The sequence below is a fragment of the Podarcis melisellensis genome (genome assembly GCF_964234715.1).
Source record: "Podarcis melisellensis genome assembly, chromosome: Z".
Lineage (NCBI taxonomy): Eukaryota > Metazoa > Chordata > Lepidosauria > Squamata > Lacertidae > Podarcis > Podarcis melisellensis.
The window spans coordinates 9,434,719-9,453,580 of record NC_138547.1 but is presented as its reverse complement, the minus strand read 5'-3'; the positions used below and the strand labels follow the sequence as shown (position 1 = coordinate 9,453,580).

General features: G+C 42.1%; 2 protein-coding genes across 7 annotated transcripts in view; one reads left to right on the top strand and one right to left on the bottom strand.

The window, feature by feature from the left end:
• Positions 1-18,862, top strand: part of EHMT1 (euchromatic histone lysine methyltransferase 1) — a 139,140-nt gene that overhangs the window by 14,636 nt on the left and 105,642 nt on the right. The window contains exon 1 of one of the 6 annotated variants that reach the window (XM_081896306.1): positions 9,802-9,934. The exons of 4 other annotated variants lie outside the window; for them this stretch is intronic. The gene's annotated coding sequence lies outside the window, so the exon portion shown is untranslated. Of the gene's footprint in view, positions 1-9,801; positions 9,935-18,862 lie in introns of those variants that run through there. One more of the 6 variants, XM_081896309.1, reaches the window with a different exon arrangement.
• SLC31A2 (solute carrier family 31 member 2) overlaps positions 3,117-18,862 on the bottom strand; it is a 766,698-nt gene continuing 750,952 nt past the window's right edge. Inside the window, exon 5 of the transcript XR_014164479.1 lies at positions 3,117-3,191. The gene's annotated coding sequence lies outside the window, so the exon portion shown is untranslated. The remainder of the gene's footprint in view (positions 3,192-18,862) is intronic.

Here is an 18,862-nt window from a genome sequence, read left to right as displayed (position 1 = left end):
TGGCCTTATAGAAATTGGAATGGGTTCAGAACAGGGAAAACAAGGATGGTATGGAAAACAAGTCCTATTAGGAAAGGTTGAAATAATTGGATACACTCAGAAAGTGCGTCATTCCAGTTCTGTGACATTTCCTTACCTGGTAATTTTTGTGTGTTTTATGTGATCTTTCACATGACGTAAAATCCACTTATGGAAAGCTAGCGGAATCTAGCTTAGCAATCATTTCCCTGTTAATTGATTCCAGGAAAAATCCATTTGTAACCCCATTAGCCTGGGAAATTGCAGGAGTTTTAGGCTCCTGCAATTTCCCCATGGTTTTCAAAGGTCTTGACATGACAACATTTGGAGCACTATTTGAACATGCAGTTCTTTCCTGTTCTTTTTCTGGGTGAATCATAGGGGGGTACAGAAGTGTACATGCGCACAGAGGGTGGTGCCATGTCCAGCAATGCCTGCTTCTTGTGTCACTTCATGCCTTCTGGTGTGAATGAAAGGTGGTGGTGGCATGTTGATCAGAAAGCCATAACCCAAAAAGAAAGAAAGAAAGAGCCATAACCCAGCAGCTAATGCAGCATAAAATGGATATCTGAAACTGGGATATTGTAACCAGGAAAAAGAATGCAATAATCCCCTCATCTGCTTGCACCTTTATTCTCCAGAAAACAGAACTAGAGCTAATGTGTTCATGTTACAGGAGGGAGGAGAAGCTTGACTATGGGAACCAGTTGTCTAAAGGGGTGAGCTCTGTGAGGTCGTCTCCAGGTTGACTCTGGAGAATTGGAAAATCAATTGAGGATGCCTTTCCTCTGAGTTTCCTTCTTCAAGCAGAGAGATTTGGACTGTAAAATGACGTACAGGGTGGCCTTTTATTGGTGGCTCCCTGCTTGTGGGTTACCTCTCCATGGGATGTTTGACTGGTGCCATCATCCTTAAATAACTTTAGGTGCCAGGCAAAAACTTCTTTTTCACCAGGCCTTTGATTCTTAACTATCTGTGATGCCCTTAGTTGGGTGGAATGTTTTAACCCTGCCCTAAAAAGGTAAAGGTAAAGGGACCCCTGACCATTAGGTCCAGTCATGGCCGACTCTGGGGTTGCGGTGCTCATCTCGCTTTATTGGACGAGGGAGCTGGCGTACAGCTTCCGGGTCATGTGGCCAGCATGACTAAGCTGCTTCTGGCGAACCAGAGCAGAGCACGGAAACACTGTTTACCTTCCCACCGGAGCGGTACCTATTGATCTACTTGCACTTTGACGTGCTTTCGAACTGCTAGGTTGGCAGGAGCAGGGACCTAGGTTGGCAGGAGCAGGCTATCCATGTTTTAGAGTTTAACTCTAAAACTAGGATTTTAATGTACATGTTTGTTTAATATATATTGTAAGTCACTTTGAGTAACTTTGGTAGTGAAAGCGACCAATACACTTAAGTAATAGTAATAGCATTTTTCAGTCCCCCCCCTTGAGTTTTAATAATGACAGGTAGGTATTAATAGAAGAAATGAAAGAAAAATTCAGGTTAGTTTCTAAAAAAATAAAAAAGATTAGTTGTCACTATTGTCAATGAAGAAATATAGGACGCAGCTCTGTGACTTTATAAATAATATAACATTTGAAGGAAGAAGAGGAAAAAAGTGTTCTATCACAAAGTATTGTGATAGAACACTTTTTTCCTCTTCTTCCTTCAAATTTTTAACTAATAACTTAGTTTTGTTTAAATTAAATCCTGCCACTTCCCAAAATTCTTGAATATTTTCTATAACTCTAGGGAGAGAGTTTTTTGGATCGTCCACCATAATTACTAAATCATCAGCATAAGCTTTCAATTTCAATTTATTTTTTTCCAGTTTTTATTCCTGTGATCTTGTTATCTGCTCTTATATTTCTTGCAAGTACTTCCAGGACCAGAATAAACAACAGCGGTGATAACGGACATCCTTGTCTAGTTCCTTTTTGTATCTTACATTCATTTGTTATCACCTGATTTACAATTAGCTTAGCACCTTGTTTGCTTGTATTTCTTTAAAAAAATTAAATCCACAATTAATTTCTTCAACCAATATTTTCATAAAATCCCAAGAAACATTGTCGAAGGCTTTTTCAGCATCTATAAACATCATTTCTGCCCCCCCCCCCATTTTTTACCTCCAGGTATTCTATTACATTCAGAATATTCTCTTTCATTTGTCTACCTGAAGGAATCCTGCCTGATCTTGATGTATATACTCACTTAATATTTTTTTCATTCTGGTAGCTAAAATGTTTGCAAATTATAATCATTATTTAATAGAGAAATAGGCATATAATTTTTTATTTGCAACAAATCTGAATCTTGTTTTTGGAATTACTGTAATATAAGCTTTCCATGTTTCTGGGATTTCACCTGTTTTTAAAATCTCATTCACCACATCTTTCAATGGGTTTACCAATTGTTCACTTAATTTTTAATAATATTTTGCCGTTAGTCCATCTGGTCCTGGAGACTTGCCTCTTTGTCCAATTAATTGCCTCTAGTACTTCTTGAGCTGTTATTTGAGTATTTAAAATCACCATTTTTTCCTCTCTTATTTTTGGCAGGTTACTATTTTTTATACATTCCTCTATTTTACAATTTATTCCCTTTCTTATACAATTCTGAGAAATACTTTACAAATGCTGCTCTTATTTCCTTTGTCTTATATGTAATCTTTCCGTTTATATTAATTTTATTTATGGAGTTTTTTGTTCCCTTTTTTCCAGCTGCCACACTAGCAGTTTTCCTGATTTATTGGCATTTTCAAAAGATTTCTGTTTCATTCTTTTTATCTTCCAGCTAATTTCTTCATTAACTATCATAGAGTATTGGGTTTGTAATATTCTAATTGCCTGCTTGACTGACTCTTTATTAGCTTTTTTTGACAATTGTTTCTCCTTTTCCATAATTTCATCTAAGATCTCTTTTTTCTTTTTTTCTTTCAATTTCCTTTTGAATGAATTTTGTTGTACAGTAGTACCTTGGGTTAAGCACTTAATTCGTTCTGGAGGTCCGTTTTTAACCTGAAACTGTTCTTAACCTGAGATACCACCTTAGCTAATGGGGCCTCCAGCTGCTGCCGTGCTGCCGGAGCACGATTTCTGTTCTCATCCTGAAGCAAAGTTCTTAACCTGAGGTACTATTTCTGGGTTAGCGGAGTCTGTAACCTGAATCATATGTAACCTGAAGTGTATGTAACCCGAGGTACCACTGTATATAAGTGTTTTTACTTTCTACTCTGCCAAAGTATCAATCTGTCAAATTCTGTCCAGCTGGCAATTTGAACCCTACCTTTATCCAAGGACAACTTGACACAGTTGTAGCCAATATGTATCCAAGAGAAAGAGTCTCTCAAAAGTCCAAAGTCAAACTGTTACAAAGTCTCCATAGCTGCAAATACTATGCTCTGGCACCATTCACAAAAAGTCCCCTTGCAGAGCCTGTCCGCAGAAATCGGAAGCTGACTTCCTTTTTGGCTTCCGTTTCACCAAATCAATCAATTTAAACCTGGTTTCTTCTCTTATTCTTATTTGGTTATTACCTCTTAATTGAAAGATCCACTTCTTATGGTGGCAGTGTGTGGCTCCGGCTGTTGAGTTTGCTGGAGCCGTGAGTGGACTCAAGCCTCTTCCTTTCCCCCGTGCAAAAATGGCAGCCGGGGGATCAGGGCCGGCGGGTTTGTACACTCTGCTGGACCCCTAGAGTCCCCACTCTTTTGTGGGGAGTTTTTTTTGGGGGGGCACCTAGCCCTGGCGTGCACCCCCAAGGCTCTATCAGCCTGAACCGTGTCATCTTTTAGACAGACGACATGGAGCGCGCTGCCATTGCCTCCGCAGCGAACTGGAAGGTCAATTTACCAATCCATAGCACCTGTAGCACCCATATTGCTGAACTATATGTCACTTATCTTAAAGGAAGAATACAAGGAATATATATCCTTGTCAGTGGCTCAAAATTGGAATGTCGGTGGCTCAAAACTGGAAAGTTACATTACTCTTATTGGAAATAATGGCTTAATAAAGTTTGAGACTTGGTCATAATGGCAAAAATAGCTGAGCATTGCAGCTGACTATAGAAATTAATTCTGGGGAAACTGGTTACTCCATATACAATATTGTCAAGAGAACAATTACTTCCTGCAAAAGCAAATTCAAGTAGGGTTCTGTTTGTTTTGAATTTTGAAAGTTTATGTTAAGCCATATTTTTTGCAGAATATTATGATCTGAAGTATGAATATTATGATCTGAAGTAATTTTATCTGGGCCGAGTTTTTTGGTGGTGGTTAATCATTGTCAAATGATTAAATTTAAAAAGTTCAGAAATTAATGGATCTAAGTCAGTCAAGTGCATTATTTTCAGTGGGTCTACTCTGAGTAAGACTAGCATTGGCTGCAACCCACAGTTAGCCACCTGCAGGTTAAACATGGCTTACGTAGGTATGATAATTTCACCCTATGGTGAAATTACCCTATGGTAACAACCGGTTGAAGCAAGGTTTAAAAGCTAACTGGGCAGACTTCAGAATATGAGATGAAAATGATATTCAGGTAGAGTGCAAATATTCATACTCTTGTTTTTAATTGTTTTCCTAAGTCACTTGGAGTTTATGGACCGAATTCAAGGTGCTCATGTTAGTGTTTAAAGCCTTAAATGATTTAGGCCCCAAATATCTGAAAGACCGTCTCCTACACTAGCATGTTAAGATTGTCAGAGGGGGCCCTCTTGGTAGTTCCACCACCCTCAGAGATGGCGGTGGGGTGTGTGTTCCCCAGGAGAGGGCCTTCTCTGTGGTAGCCCCTAAATTGTGGAGCTCCCTTCCCATACAGGTTCATCTGGCACCTTCATTATACAGCTTCCGGTGAATTCTGAAGGGACACCACCTTAACATTGGTTTTTTAGGGACACGGGTGGCTCTGTGGGTTAAACCACAGAGCCTAGGACTTGCCAATCAGAAGGTCGGCGGTTCGAATCCCCGTGACGGGGTTAGCTCCTGTTGCTCGGTCCCTTCTCCTGCCAACCTAGCAGTTTGAAAGCACGTCAAAGTGCAAGTAGATAAATAGGTACCGCTCTGGCGGGAAGGTAAACAGCGTTTCCGTGCGTTGCTCTGGTTCGCCAGAAGTGGCTTAGTCATGCTGGCCACATGACCCGGAAGCTGTACGCCGGCTCCCTCGGCCAATAAAGCGAGATGAGCACCGCAACCCCAGAGACTGGACCTAATGGTCAGGGGTACCTTTACCTTTACCTATGTTTTTAGGACCCACCTTATCCTTGTGATGGGAAGTTGTTTTAAACTGGTTTTAGTTTTGTAACCAACACTAGGACATTCACACCGGCTTATTTATTCTGAATTTTTGCAAGTCATGCCAGTAAAGGTTTGATGAGGACAATGACTAGGACATTAAAGTGAAGGATGGGTTAATAGTAATAATAATAATAATAATAATAATAATAATAATAATAATAATAATAATAATATAATGTAACAAGATGATTGTGTCCATCAATTTCTGTTAGATTGCGCTGAGTAAGGCACATGTGAAAAATGGTGATGTTCCCTGATTCACTCAAGGTGAGTCTCCTGAATAGCCAGTCTTGCCAAGATTATCACCCTGAGCAAGACAGGATAATAGGGTGCTTAAAACACCTAAGGAGAAAGGGAAGTGGCAAATAGGCTAGGCGATGCCTTGTCTTCAGTCATTACTTGTCTAATAAGGACCATTGGAGGCTTGTGGCCTTTTCTGCAGTCCCTTAACTCCTTTAGCTGCTCATTATCCAGTTGATGACAATCTTAAATTCTTACGTTATAGCTCTGAGGACTGTAATTACGAGTGGTGATGAGTCCTCTTTATGCCAAGAGGGCTTTAAAAAAAATGTCTCGAAAACAGGAGCTGTAGTCATCTCCCTGGCAATTTTATCTCCCTCTTACACTCCCCACCCTTTTGCTTTATGTTCCAGGAGAAAAGGTCAGTCTATCTTGCTAGCATTCCCTAGTTCAGAGTGTTCCAACACAGAACCTTCCTCTTAAAGTACCTCTGGTTCTCTAACCTTGTTCAGTGCCATGGATGAATATTTAGGGGGGAAATGTTGCAAGGGAAAGAGCTGAAACTTTTGAAAGCTTTGCTTCTCTCTTGTTCCAGGGACACATTATCTGTATGCTCCTTGATGATTTTTACATGTTCCTTGATGACTTTACGTTGAAAACTGCCCTGAAATCTATAGATGAAGGGTGCTACAAAATTTTAATAATAATGATTTTCATCAGAAATATGTAAAAACAGGGAGATGTCTGCAACAGAAAGACATTTATGTGAGGAGGCATGCTTTTTGTTTGCCTGCTGAAGGGAGCTAAACAAGGATGCTAATAAATTCACATGTAACACATAATTATTCTGAATAAATCCAGTCTTTGGCTAGCAGCCTGCAGGAAAGTGACCCCAAATTCACACTTAAACAACTTTATTAAGGGATTATGATTCCTGCCGTGATTCCTACGTCATGGAGAGTGGGCTTAGTTCACTGCTGGAGCTCATGCTAAAGGCCTCGGGCTCAGTGCCTACCACTTTCGGGTGCTCCTGGGAAAAACTTCTGTCTGCAGCCCTGGAGCACCACTGCAAGGCAGCATGGGAAGTCCTGAGCATGAGGGACCTCATGGCCTGACTCAGTCTAAGGCAACCTCCTCAGTTTCCATTTAGATACAGCGCTTTATTTGCCACCAAGACGACTGAACTTGTATTTTTAGGTCAAGGACAACAGTTCTGTGGTAGAACATGTCTATTGACATGCAGGAGGACCCAGGCAGTGTTTCTCAAACTTGGGTCCCCAGCTGTTGGACTACAACTCCCATCGTCCCTGACCACTGATCCTGCTAGCTAGGGATGATGGGAGTTATTGTTCCAAAACAGGTTTGAGAAACACTGACCTAGGGTCACTCCTTGGCATCTCCTAGGTAGGGCTGGGAAAGACTCCTGTCTAGAACCCCAGAGAAGCACTCCTGATCACTGTAGACTTGTGCTTCTCAAGATCCACCCCCATGGTCCGCTTGAAAATTGCTAATGGTATTGCTGGACCATATAGTGATTTTTCTGCCTGTTGGAGCAATTGTAATACACTGTGCTAGATGCTGTATGAATTTTAATTTGTATTGCTTTATTTCATTACAATTAGCCTTCCACAGAATTCAAATTGTAATACACTCCAGAACAAATTAAGTTCTTAACCTGAGGTACCACTTTACAATACAAGAAATGCAAGAAACAATAGAAAATAATTAAAACAGATATTAATATTTTAATGCAAACATACAGTGGATCCCAGGTGGTCTACAGACCATGGTTTGGAACCCTCTGGACTGAACAATACTGAAGTAGATAAGCCAGTGGTCTGACTAGGTATAAGGTAGCTTCCAAAATGGAAAAGCTGTCTGTTACAGTACACAAGGAAACTCCTTGGTAGCCCCGTAATGTGTTATTACAATAAAACACTGCCCATTTTTATCTAGCTGCTAGCCTATGCACGTGTGCTTTAAGCACATAAGAGCTTGTTGGATCAAGCTGGATCTATGAGGTCCAGCATCCTGTTCTCTCAGTGACATTCAGATACTTCTGGGAAGCCTGAAAGCAGGACTCAAGAGCAATAGCACTCTCCCCAGTTACAATTCTCAGCAACTGTCATTCATTACATCCTCTGACAGTGGAGTGAGGAAATCTTCTCATTGGACTTTACTCAGGCTACCTTCATGCAGTGTTAGAAACTGGGAGATGAAACTAGGTGCCATGTTGCTCCTGGGACCCGGGGCTTGGCAATGAGTTGCAAAAAGGACTCACTGATGAATGTGTTGTGGTGCTGGGGAGCTCCACCCCCATGACTACTGTGTCCTAAAATCTCCTCCATGAAAACAAAAATGTTCTGCATATTGAAAACTCATCTAAGCTGATTAATTTGTTTACTCCTATGATCCTCTCATACACATGCCTTTTTTTCCTGAAACCCATTTGCCCTTCGGATGTTGATGCTTGCAAAATGCTGCCCTTGGTTGAAAAGATGGAAGCTGCACATTGAAAATGCGCTCTTGCTGTAAGCGATGATTTATATTTCAACAGAATTAAGCCTCGGTAGGGTCAAAGAGGACCCACTGATCTTTCCTTTATAATCCATCTACAGATGAAGACGGGATGGGTGGAAGGGGTTGAGCCTGTTGTGAAAGTGATATGCCTTCTCAAGTTGGAATTTGCACAAAGCAGTGACAGACTAAATCCCTAAAACTACACAGTGCCAAATCTAGACATAAAAGAGATAATGTTCTTGGGACCATCCCAGATGCTTGAGGTGAAGGACAAGATGGTGTCCACAGTTCCATGTATAGAAGCCAGCTAGCCTAGGTCCCATCTGCGCCATATTTTTAAAGCCATTGTAAACAGTCATGACTTCCCCCAAAGTATCATGCGTACTGTAGCTTGTTGATAGTGGTGTGAGTTGTTAAAAAAGGTAAAAGTAAAGGGACCCCTGACAATTGAGTCCAGTTGCAGACGACTCTGGGGTTGTGGCGCTCATCTCGCTTTACTGGCTGAGGGAGCTGGCGTTTGTCCGCAGACAGCTTCCAGGTCATGTGGCCAGCATGACTAAGCCGCTTCTGGCGAACCAGATCAGCGCACGGAAACGCTGTTTACCTTCCTGCCAGAGTGGTACCTATTTATCTACTTGCACTTTGACATGCTTTCAAACGGCTAGGTTGGCAGGAGCAGGGACCGAGCAATGGGAGCTCTCACCCCCTCGCGGGGATTGACCTTCTGATTGGCAAGCCCAAGAGGCTCAGTGGTTTAGACCACAGCGCCACCCTGGTGTGAGTTGTTAGGAGACTCCTATTCCCCTTATGGAGCTATACTTCCCTAGGAAGAGGGATTGATTCCTAAACTTGTTTGTTTACTTTTGCAAAAAGTGTAAGTCCAAGGGAACAGCATCTTGCAAAATAAAACCATGCTGGATGTTGGAAATAGCTTCCCCAGACAATATTTTTCTAGTCTACTTTGAACCAGGTGCTATCTGTAAAGTGACATAAGATCATAGCTTTGTTCAGAGATATGCTGTTGAAAAGTGGCAAACACCTGAAAGTGACCTCAAGACTCTAAGCAAGCTGAATTGCATGCTCTTGGGTTTTGTTTTGTTTTTAATACTGTTTCCCTCTCCCTCCCTCTTAAAGAATTACAAATCCATGTTGTCATAGAAACTACAGAGTTTGATTGAAACACCTGAATTTAGAAGCTTTTTTTAGGGGGGGGGTGTGGGACCATAAAGAAAGACCCACCGTCTTAAGTCACAGAGAAAGCTGGCTTGATTTATATGACTGATGCTCTTATTTTTACACAGGAAGAACATTTATTGGCATTTTGTTGGGGAAGTTGACTTTGACCTCAAATGTCTGAGCTTTTCCGTTTTCATTTGAGGCTCCAGAAATAACCTTGATTTGGTTCAGGGATAAAGAGCATGGTGGAATTAATTTGTTTTAGCCTTCCTCACTCAGGGAAGAATGCATATTGTGTAATTAACTTGAATGGGTTTTGTTTCTTGACAAGCTTTGTCTTTGTGTGTAATTATAAGTGTGCATCACAATTTGGCCGCCTACTTTTTTTAAAGATGCATTTTAGGGTCTGTGGGGGTATGAGAACCAAATACTCTATAATGTGTATAAAACTACCCCTCCCAACTCTTTGCAAGGAATACTGTCTCCTGTTCCTTCAATTTCCTTCCTCCTTTTTTTCCTCTCTGACTGGTAATGCAATCATTGGGCCTCTGGGGGCATTGTGAGATTGCACTACAGAGCATGCTCCTGAGCACCTACTGTGGCTTTGGTTGGAACGCGTGGAGGGAGTAGATTAGGCCTCTGAAACGCCTTGACAAGAATCCCAGAGGCCTGCACAGACAGACTTGAGGTATGAGCACTTCCAAGTTATATTTTAAAGGGCTGGTTTCTCCCTCTCTGTCTCCCCCACCCTTGTCCTTGGGAGGGTATTTCGGAAGGAAATGCCTCTGTACTGGAATAACTCTAGCAGCAAAGCAGTGCCTTTCTGTTATCAGATCCTTTTATCTACTCTGCTGGAAGGGGGTCCTTGTAGCCTGGAACCTTTTCCATTTGCACTGAATGGCAGAGCTGGCTCTGAATTATGAGGCATGCTTCTGTTTTACTTGAAGGCAAGCTGCTCTTGCAAACGTTTATGGAGTCATGCCTCAAAGCAGGCAAAACCATGCTCAAAGCAGCAAGTTGGTTGTTGCTGCTGCTGCTGTTCTGTCTGCCCAGCTTTTCTCATTCTTTGCTATAACCTTTTCCTTGTCCATTGCAAATTACATTGTTCTCAACCTTTTGTGTAAGGGGCAGCAAGAATGTATTTTGAGAGCTCCAAAGAGTAAATAGCACAAGATAACTAAAACCAACCAGCCAGACAAACAAACTAGGGCTCTAGGGGATTTTGTGGCTACTTTATTAGACATGTTGCTTTTTAATGCAGGATTTCGAAATAATTGCCTTAACTGGACCTTATCCCTTCAAAATGGCTTCTGTGTATTAATTTTAAAAGTATAAATGGTCTTCTGTTTTACTCAAACAACAATTCCAAATATGCCCAGTATTGGAGATGGAGCAGCAAGCTCTTATGGTGCCAAACATTTTTATTTGAAGTTGGTTTATTATCCTGGATGAGGTTTGCAAGACTACTTTCTTTTGTATGGTAAATAGTTTTCCTCGCATAAAGGTAAATAAAAGGTAAATTGTGTGTACAATGACTTTTAATGGGCCTGTCTTGGCTTTGATTTCCTGATTGTATTGATAGAAGTGTGGTTCACTTGGAAGTTAGAATCTGTTATGTTTAGAAAACAATTCTAAATGTACCTGGCTTTGAAGTCGAAGAGGACCTAGTTTAGAGCTGAGCAATGTTGCCACCAAGTCATCTGTGCCTTTTATAGTGTTCACAGTTGATTGTATTTCCGTCACACTTAAAATTGAGGCTATTTTAGGCTGGCAGGCCCAGGTGAAACTGACACTTTTAAAAACCCATGTGCTCCTCTGGATCATCTGGGTTAATGGTTTTCTGCAGGGTTTCTGTGCAACACGGCTGGGAAAGCACAAAATAAGAAGGGAAATTCACTAGAACTGGCCAGGCACTTGTGACTGGCTGTCCATTCACAAATCCAGCCTTTGAAGTGTTTGGTTTCAGCCTTTTGTTTTACTTTCATGAGTCTCCCAGGTGCCTGCCACCATAATCAGGTCAATCACCTTTGGATAACATACTGTGGTTACAATAAGGTGAAATAGAAGTAACTGTGCTTTCATTTTGTTCCTTGTTGAAACAGGCCTCAGCCTCTGGCATCCATCTTGGAAAAACAGCCTGAGTGCTGGAGCTTGTTCTGTTTTAACTTCCTAGACAAAATTATTCACCTCTTCGCCTGCTGTGTTGCATTCTTCACCCTTTAGCTTATAACAGGTATACATGCATGAATTAGAGGAGCCTGGGGGGAGTGGAGAAGAAGAGACAAAATGAATAGAGTATAAATGAACTCAGTATATGCTGCTGTACGTGCAAAATCCATTAAAAAAAATGCCTGCCTTATATAACAGAAAACTATTGTGTTTATAAATCCATTCCTTCTCTAGGTTTGGGTTTGGAATAGTGTAGTACAGGCTTTGCCAACCCAGTGCCCTCCTGATGTTTCAGACTACAACTCCCTTCAACTCATGCAAGCAGCAGTCTTCTGCAAAATAACACAAAACCCTCTTCCTCATAGCACATACGCACTGGAGTACAATGCTGTCAGATATTTATTCTTATTCAGAAGACCTATAAACCTCTTGATCAAAAAAGCTCCCTAAACAGTGTGCAAATAAGATTGGAGATAAACCGCAGCTGAAATCCATAGTCTTGATTGAAAGCGTATAGACATAATACCATCATCATTAAAAACAAACATATATTAAAACCTCTCATTTGATAACTTGTTAGCCACAAAAGTGGTCTTGACTATTGTTATAGGACCTGACATCTGGAGAGGACCATGGTCAGAATTGAGAACATTAACGATCTCAACAACAATAACAATTCTATGCTGATTTTTGGCACAAAAGCCCATACAGCAGTGAATAGCACATGAATGCAAAAATTATTGATTGATTCCATTCTCTCAAAGGAGCCTAGGCTAGCAAAACACATAAATGATACACATTTAAAAGATCTAAAAACAATTTCAATATAGCCCGGGAAATATTTATTCTTAAAAGGCTTGATAAAGGTCTTCAGTAGGTGCTGAAAGGGCAACTGAGATGGCACCTGTCTTAATATTTAATGGGGGGAATTTCAAAGGGTGGTGCCGATAACAATAAAAGCCCAATACAAAGGGTAAACCTATCTTTCATGAATCCTGGTCCCACGCTCTCTGGGACCTTATATACCCAAACTAAACCACCCAAATCAGCACCTTGAACTTATAATAATAGTACAACCCCTTCGGCCCTCCATTTGTTGCTGAACTCCCATCATCCTTAGCCATTGAACTATCATGCTTCCTAATACTCTGAACTTTGAAATTGTAACCACATACAGCAGAATGAGGCAGAAGAGTCTTTAAGGGGCAAAACTGAAGGTTACAATACAGACATTTGCATGCAGAGCAGATGCTATACCACTGAGCTACATACAACACTTATTTCAGAGGGAGCAAACTATTAGAGAAAATGAAAAGGAGATAAAAGCAGCAAAATGCAACAGACTTCAGGGAATATGGAATTCTAGTAAGTCACAAGGCTCAGGATGCTTAGCGAAAATCAAAGTAGAGATGGTGGTGATTGGGTATTTGAGGGAATAAGGGGAATTTGAACATGTATAAAGAGAGAGAAGAGAGGAGACATTTTTGCAATAATGCTGAATTTTGTGTTGGTATTCAGGATCTCTAGCAATGCACATAAAGAAAGATGGCCATGGAGGTTCTTGTTTGCTTATTACATTGAGATCCATCTTTACTCCAAGGAATTCAAGGTGTTATATGTAGCTCTCATCCTCCCCATTTTACCCTCCCCACAACCCTGTAAGGTAGGTTGACTAGCCCTCAAGTAAATTTTCCTCAATTCTAAAATTGAAAATAGACTGAACTGAAAGCTGCTTGTGACCTGGAAGTCCATCTTTTGAGCTTCTTCTCTGCTAATTAGCACAGTGTCACAGTCTGCTTTTATCTCTCTCAAGAGGTGCTCCGGTGTTTCCATTAGTAACTGCCATTGCGACACACAGCAGTAGGAGATCTGGATTTGTGGAGAGTTTTGTGGCGCGATGATTTTTGCAGTAGTTGGACAACGGGTTTGCGTTCATCTTTTCCGAATGATTTGGAGTACCAGAGCAGAGCAGCACTGGATGTGCTGGACTGTTGTCTTGCCTTGGTAATGATCTGGATGAGAGCCAACAAACAGAAGCTCAATCCAGATAAGTCTGAGGCACTATTCGTGAGTGGTTCCCTAGGTCACATTGCCTAGGTGAGGTTGCCTCATCTTGATGTGATTACACTCCCTCTGAAGGAGCAGGTGAATAGTTGAGGGGTACTCCTGGAGCCTTTGCTGCCACTTGAGGCTCAGGTGGCTTCAGTGGCGCAGAGTGCTTTCCATCATCTTTGGCTGGTGATGCAGCTGCGTCCCTATCTAGACAAGGGATAGTTTTAACTACTGTTATACATGCGTTATACATGGGTCTGTCCTTGAATACAGTTTGGAAACATCAGCTGGTGCAGAATTCATTGGCTAGGTTGCTCACCAGTTTGAGCATATTACACTGATCTCAGCCCAACTGCATTGGCTGCCAGTTAGTGTCTGGTCCCAGTTCAAAGTGTTATAAAGCCTTAAATGGCCCAGGACCACAATACATCAAGGACCGCTTCTCCCCATAGGAACCAACCCGGATCCTGTGATCACCATCTGAGGCCCTTCTTTGTGTGTACCTTCCATGAGAGGTCTGGAAGGTGGCAAAATGATAACAAGCCTTTTCTGTGGTGGAATTCTCTCCCCAAGGTGGCTTGCCTGGTGCCTTTGTTACATATCTTTAGGCACCAGGCAAAAACGTTCCTCTATAACTAGACCTTTGGCTGATTAAGCATTCTATGGCCTTTAAAGCTAGAGGAGGAAGACTATTGCTTTTGTTCGTTTTTGGTTTTTATTTGTTTGTAGTCCTCATCGGGAGACTGACTTTTTCCTGCATATTTGTCAGATCAGTAGAAAGGAAATGGCATTAATAGGCTGCAGATATGCTACAAATGTAATGTATTTTTCGCTCTATTAGATGCACCGGACGATAGGACGTACCTAGTTTTTAGAGGGGGAATGCAAGAAAAAAAGTATTCCTTAAAGGGAGCGCTGAGCAGAGCCTGTATGCATCCCAGACTCTGCTCAGCGCTCCCTTTCACGAGCCGTGTGGAGCGTGTGTGCGGGGCTTGCAGGCTTTTCCCTGGCTCTTGGGGGCTTTTCTGGGAGGTGCAAAAGCCAACCGGAAAAGCCTGCGGAGGCTGTGCGCGGCTAAGCCATAAGCCAAGACAGCCAGCGGGCTCGCAGTGCAGCTTAGCCACGCAGCCTCTCCCGGGCAAGGGGAGCCTTCATCCCCTGCTTGGGAGAGGCTGTGCGCGGCTAAGGCTCCCCCAAGAGCTGCGCTCCCTTTAAAGAGCGCACAGAGTGTGTGTGCGGCTCTTGGGGGCTTTTCCCCAAGGAGGGAGAAGGACTGCCCAAGAGCCGCACACACACTCCACGGCTCTTTATAGGGAGCGCTGAGCAGATCCTCCCACCTGCATTCGCACCATAAGACACACACACTTTCCCCCTTACTTTTTAGGAGGGGGAAAGTGCGTCTTATAGAGCGAAAAATCCTAGATGGGTTGAATCACTATGCTTTGGGGGATTTAGCCAAAGCTCTTTTTCTTTACAGATTAGTGCATGCAAATTCTGCACATGAATAAGATTTGTGTTGTTATTTATTATTTCTATAGCACCATCTGTGCATGGTACTTCATAAAGAATAGTTTCAATAACAGACACTTTGTGATCAGTTTCACATTACCAAATATAGAATGCAAACTAGTTTGGAATGGGATGGGTATAATTAGATAACTTCCATGATTTGACGAACTTCACAGTTCTTTGTTTTCTTGAGCATTGACGAAAAGTACCAAAACTTTGCCTCCTTTTAGTTTTTCCTGTTAAATCAGCCTTTCAAAGGGATAAAAATAGAAAAAAGGTTGAGCACAAGGTTTATTGACCTGTAATTTTTTCTCCTCCTTGGTTTTATACCAGCGTCCAAGGGGATGTCAGAATCTTTTCCCACTGTAATTATGTGAGCTGGTAAAGTTGTCAGCTTTTTGCACTCAAGTTGAGGCTTCCTTATTTTTATCTCAAGTTGAGAAAATCTCACACTACTTTCCTTTGACAGAAAGACCTGCTGCGTGATTGCATTTTTGCAAAGTCAACCTCTCTGCAAGGCTGCACAAGTGTATACCATATTTTAGTTTGCGTCCGCCACGAGAAATGCATTGCAGAAATGCATGCAACTTTTAAAAGGTTTTTTGCTGATAAGAGTGTTGGGGTTCCTTTGAGTAGCTTGATTCTATGGGCACTTTGCAATAAGGTTATGTCATGCTCAACTTGATCAAAAGTATGAGTCACCTCTGTGTTTCATACATAGCTTAAGGCTGCAATAAGCCCCACCCAAGGTCATAAGAGTGACCTTATTGGTGCTATTTGGTGACAGTCATCAGAAACAAAAAAAGAAGCATGTTGGCCATCCTTGGTAGAGTATTGGTTCTTGGCATACTGATAGATCTCCGGTGATTTGAAGTAGATTGGCAAAGATGCCAGAATCCTGATACAGTGAAGGCAATAACAAATTGATCTGGAGGTATTCTACTTGTGCAACCTCACCCTGCAGAATATACAGTGGTACCTCGGGTTACAGATGCTCCAGGTTACTTACTCTTCAGGTCAGAGACTCTGCTAACCCAGAAATAGTGCTTCAGGTTAAGAACTTTGCTTCAGGATAAGAACAGAAGCCAGGCTCCGGCGGCTTGGCGGCAGCAGGAGGCCCCATTAGCTAAAGTGGTGCTTCAGGTTAAGAACAGTTTCAGCTTAAGAACGGACCTCCGGAACGAATTAAGTACTTAACCCGAGGTGCCACTGTAATAGGTTGTTGGCTCCCAAAAGGATACAGTCTGCATTTGTCCCTGTACTGTGGAATGTCCTTCTCTCTGTCACACGTGAAGCAGTGACCACCAGTTGCTTCAGATGTCTTGCAAAGATCTTGCCTGTTTGCCCAGGCTTTCCCTGGCTCCAGTGGCGTAGCGTGGGGGGTGCAGGGGGGGGGGCCGGCCGCACCGGGTGCAACATCTGGGGGTTAGGGTTAGGGGGCGCAAATCCACGGGTTAGGGGCGCAAATTACTTGCCTTGCCCCGGGTGCTGACAACCTACGCTACACCACTGCCTGGCTCTTAAAACAGGACCCAGTTTGTGTGTATGAATCCCCTGAACTCTGTTTCATTTGCTTTTATATCTTTTCATACTGTTGCATTGGTTTTAGGTTGCATTTTTGTTTTAATGGATGTTGCTTTTTCATTGCTTGCAGTGCACACCTGTTTAGATACTGGTTGTTTTTTGAAAAACACTAAATGTTTTAGAAATGCTTTTAAATATAAACTAAAATGATACTGACCCCACATTATATTACTGAAGTGAAGAGTGGGGGATAACCAGGAGTGGATTTGTGTGGGGGAGAAGTGCTGGCTCAATTCAAAAACAAAGTCCTGGCTTCAAAAGGATTTAGTTCTAAGTATGCCTTTTGCAGCTTTCTTCACTTGGTGGCTCTTGAGTGTCCAGTTAAAAAACCCGAAGTAGACCCCACAAGCCTGACACCTGCCTGCTCCGACTTTAAAGCAGCTTCTTTGGGCGAATAGCACGTAGGCTCAGAACAATTCTGCAGGCCTTTGAAGGAGTTCAGCATTCTAGTTTCTTCAAATCAAATAGTTCAGCCACAAAACAAGAAGAGTGTAAAAACAATTTAAAACAGTTCCACATTAAAAAAAAAACTAGTTCCAGAGCCAGAACCAGATGGGGATAAAAGAACTCTGCTCATTAGGCTGGTTGGAAGAGGAAGGTTTTTTCCAACAGATGCTGAAAAGATAACAGAGATAACACTTATTATGTAGTATAAGAGCAGGTGCTGGCCACTCTAAAGGTCTAATTCCTACATCACCTGGAATTGACCTCCTTATACGATGGTACCTGCAGGAAGTCCTCTCCTGCAGAGCACAGGGATTGGCTGGGTCTGTAAAGGGTGAGACAGTCTTTCTGGGTCTAAGCTTATAGGGCTTTATAAACAAGTACCTGCACCTTGGTATTATCTGGGTCAGTATGGTGTGTGGAACTTCAGTGAACATGCTGCAGCTGTGTTCCAACTCTGTATGCTTCTTCACTTCCATATTTGTCTGTTCTGTGTTGCCAACTGTAGGAACTAAGTTATTTTGATTATTAGTATACCTTTTGGTTAAAGCCTTTGCTTATTTAAATGAATATCTGCACGTGGGGTGTGTGAGAGCAGCCTTTGCCTGCTTGCTAAATCTAATCTTCTGAAGACAACAGAATAAATGTATAAAAAGCCTGGAGGCTGAAATTGAACAAATCAACTGAATGCACAGCAGTCTCATGAAGGACTGGTTCTGCTTTTGTGGAAAGCTAACTAGCATATTATTATTATTATTATTATTATTATTATTATTATTATTATTAATTGAATTTATATAACTGAACTCAGGGGGACCTTGCAATGAAGGTTGCGCAATAGCTGAAGAAGAGCATCATTTGGCTTTGACTGAAACGTGAAATTGCTTAACTCTGAACAAAAACACACATCTTATCCCTAAGATCAGCCTCTGCAACAGAGGACTGGAAAGTAGCTAATGTAATTTTTAGAAAGAAATCAGAGAAATTTATATGCTGGTTAGCTTGAAATGGTAGAAAACACAATTTTTTTTAAATCAAGTGTATAGAAGAACAAGTCTTGCTGAAGAAGAATCAGCATGACTTCTGCGAAGGTAAGTTCCAACTCGCTATTTTGTGAGTGCTAATAGGCATATGGATGAGGTGTGTTCAGGTAGACATAATGTATTTGGACTTTTGAAGAACTATTTGCAAAGCCTCTCACCAGAGGCTCATGAGTAAAGACAGCTGTCATGGGAGAAGAGGACCAGCCCTCTTATTGAAAACTGGCTAAAGAATTGGAAGCAGAAAGTATAATGGACAGTTCTCCCAGTCAAGAGATAGAAGAAATGGGGTTCCTCAAGGTTCTGTAATGCCTTCTTTGCTTGTTCATTTATGACTCAGTTGGGGCAAGCAGTAAGGTAACCGGGTTTGTGGGCAGTGTTAGAAACTGAGCTATAAAAACTATTTGCCATATGGCCCCATAAAGCCGAAAATAATTTGCGTGTATTGCCAGCTCCAGCTAAGATCTGACCCGTGCCATAGCATGGCAGCAAAAAAAATGTTTCTGTGCACCAGCCAGCCAGATGGTGGAGGTGTCAGGTGCCATCCTGGCGCCCATGCTCCTTCACTTGGTCACAAGTGGTCAATAGTCAGGTGCAAAATGCGCCTGCTGCCTGGCTAATTTTGAACACTGTTTGCAGGTGGTTAAAAACAAAAGGTGGCGCTGTGGGTTAAAGCCTCAGCGCCTAGGACTTGCCGATCGAAAGGTCGGCGGTTCGAATCCCTGCGGCGGGGTGCGCTCCCGCTGCTCGGTCCCAGCGCCTGCCAACCTAGCAGTTCGAAAGCACCTCCGGGTACAAGTAGATAAATAGGGACCGCT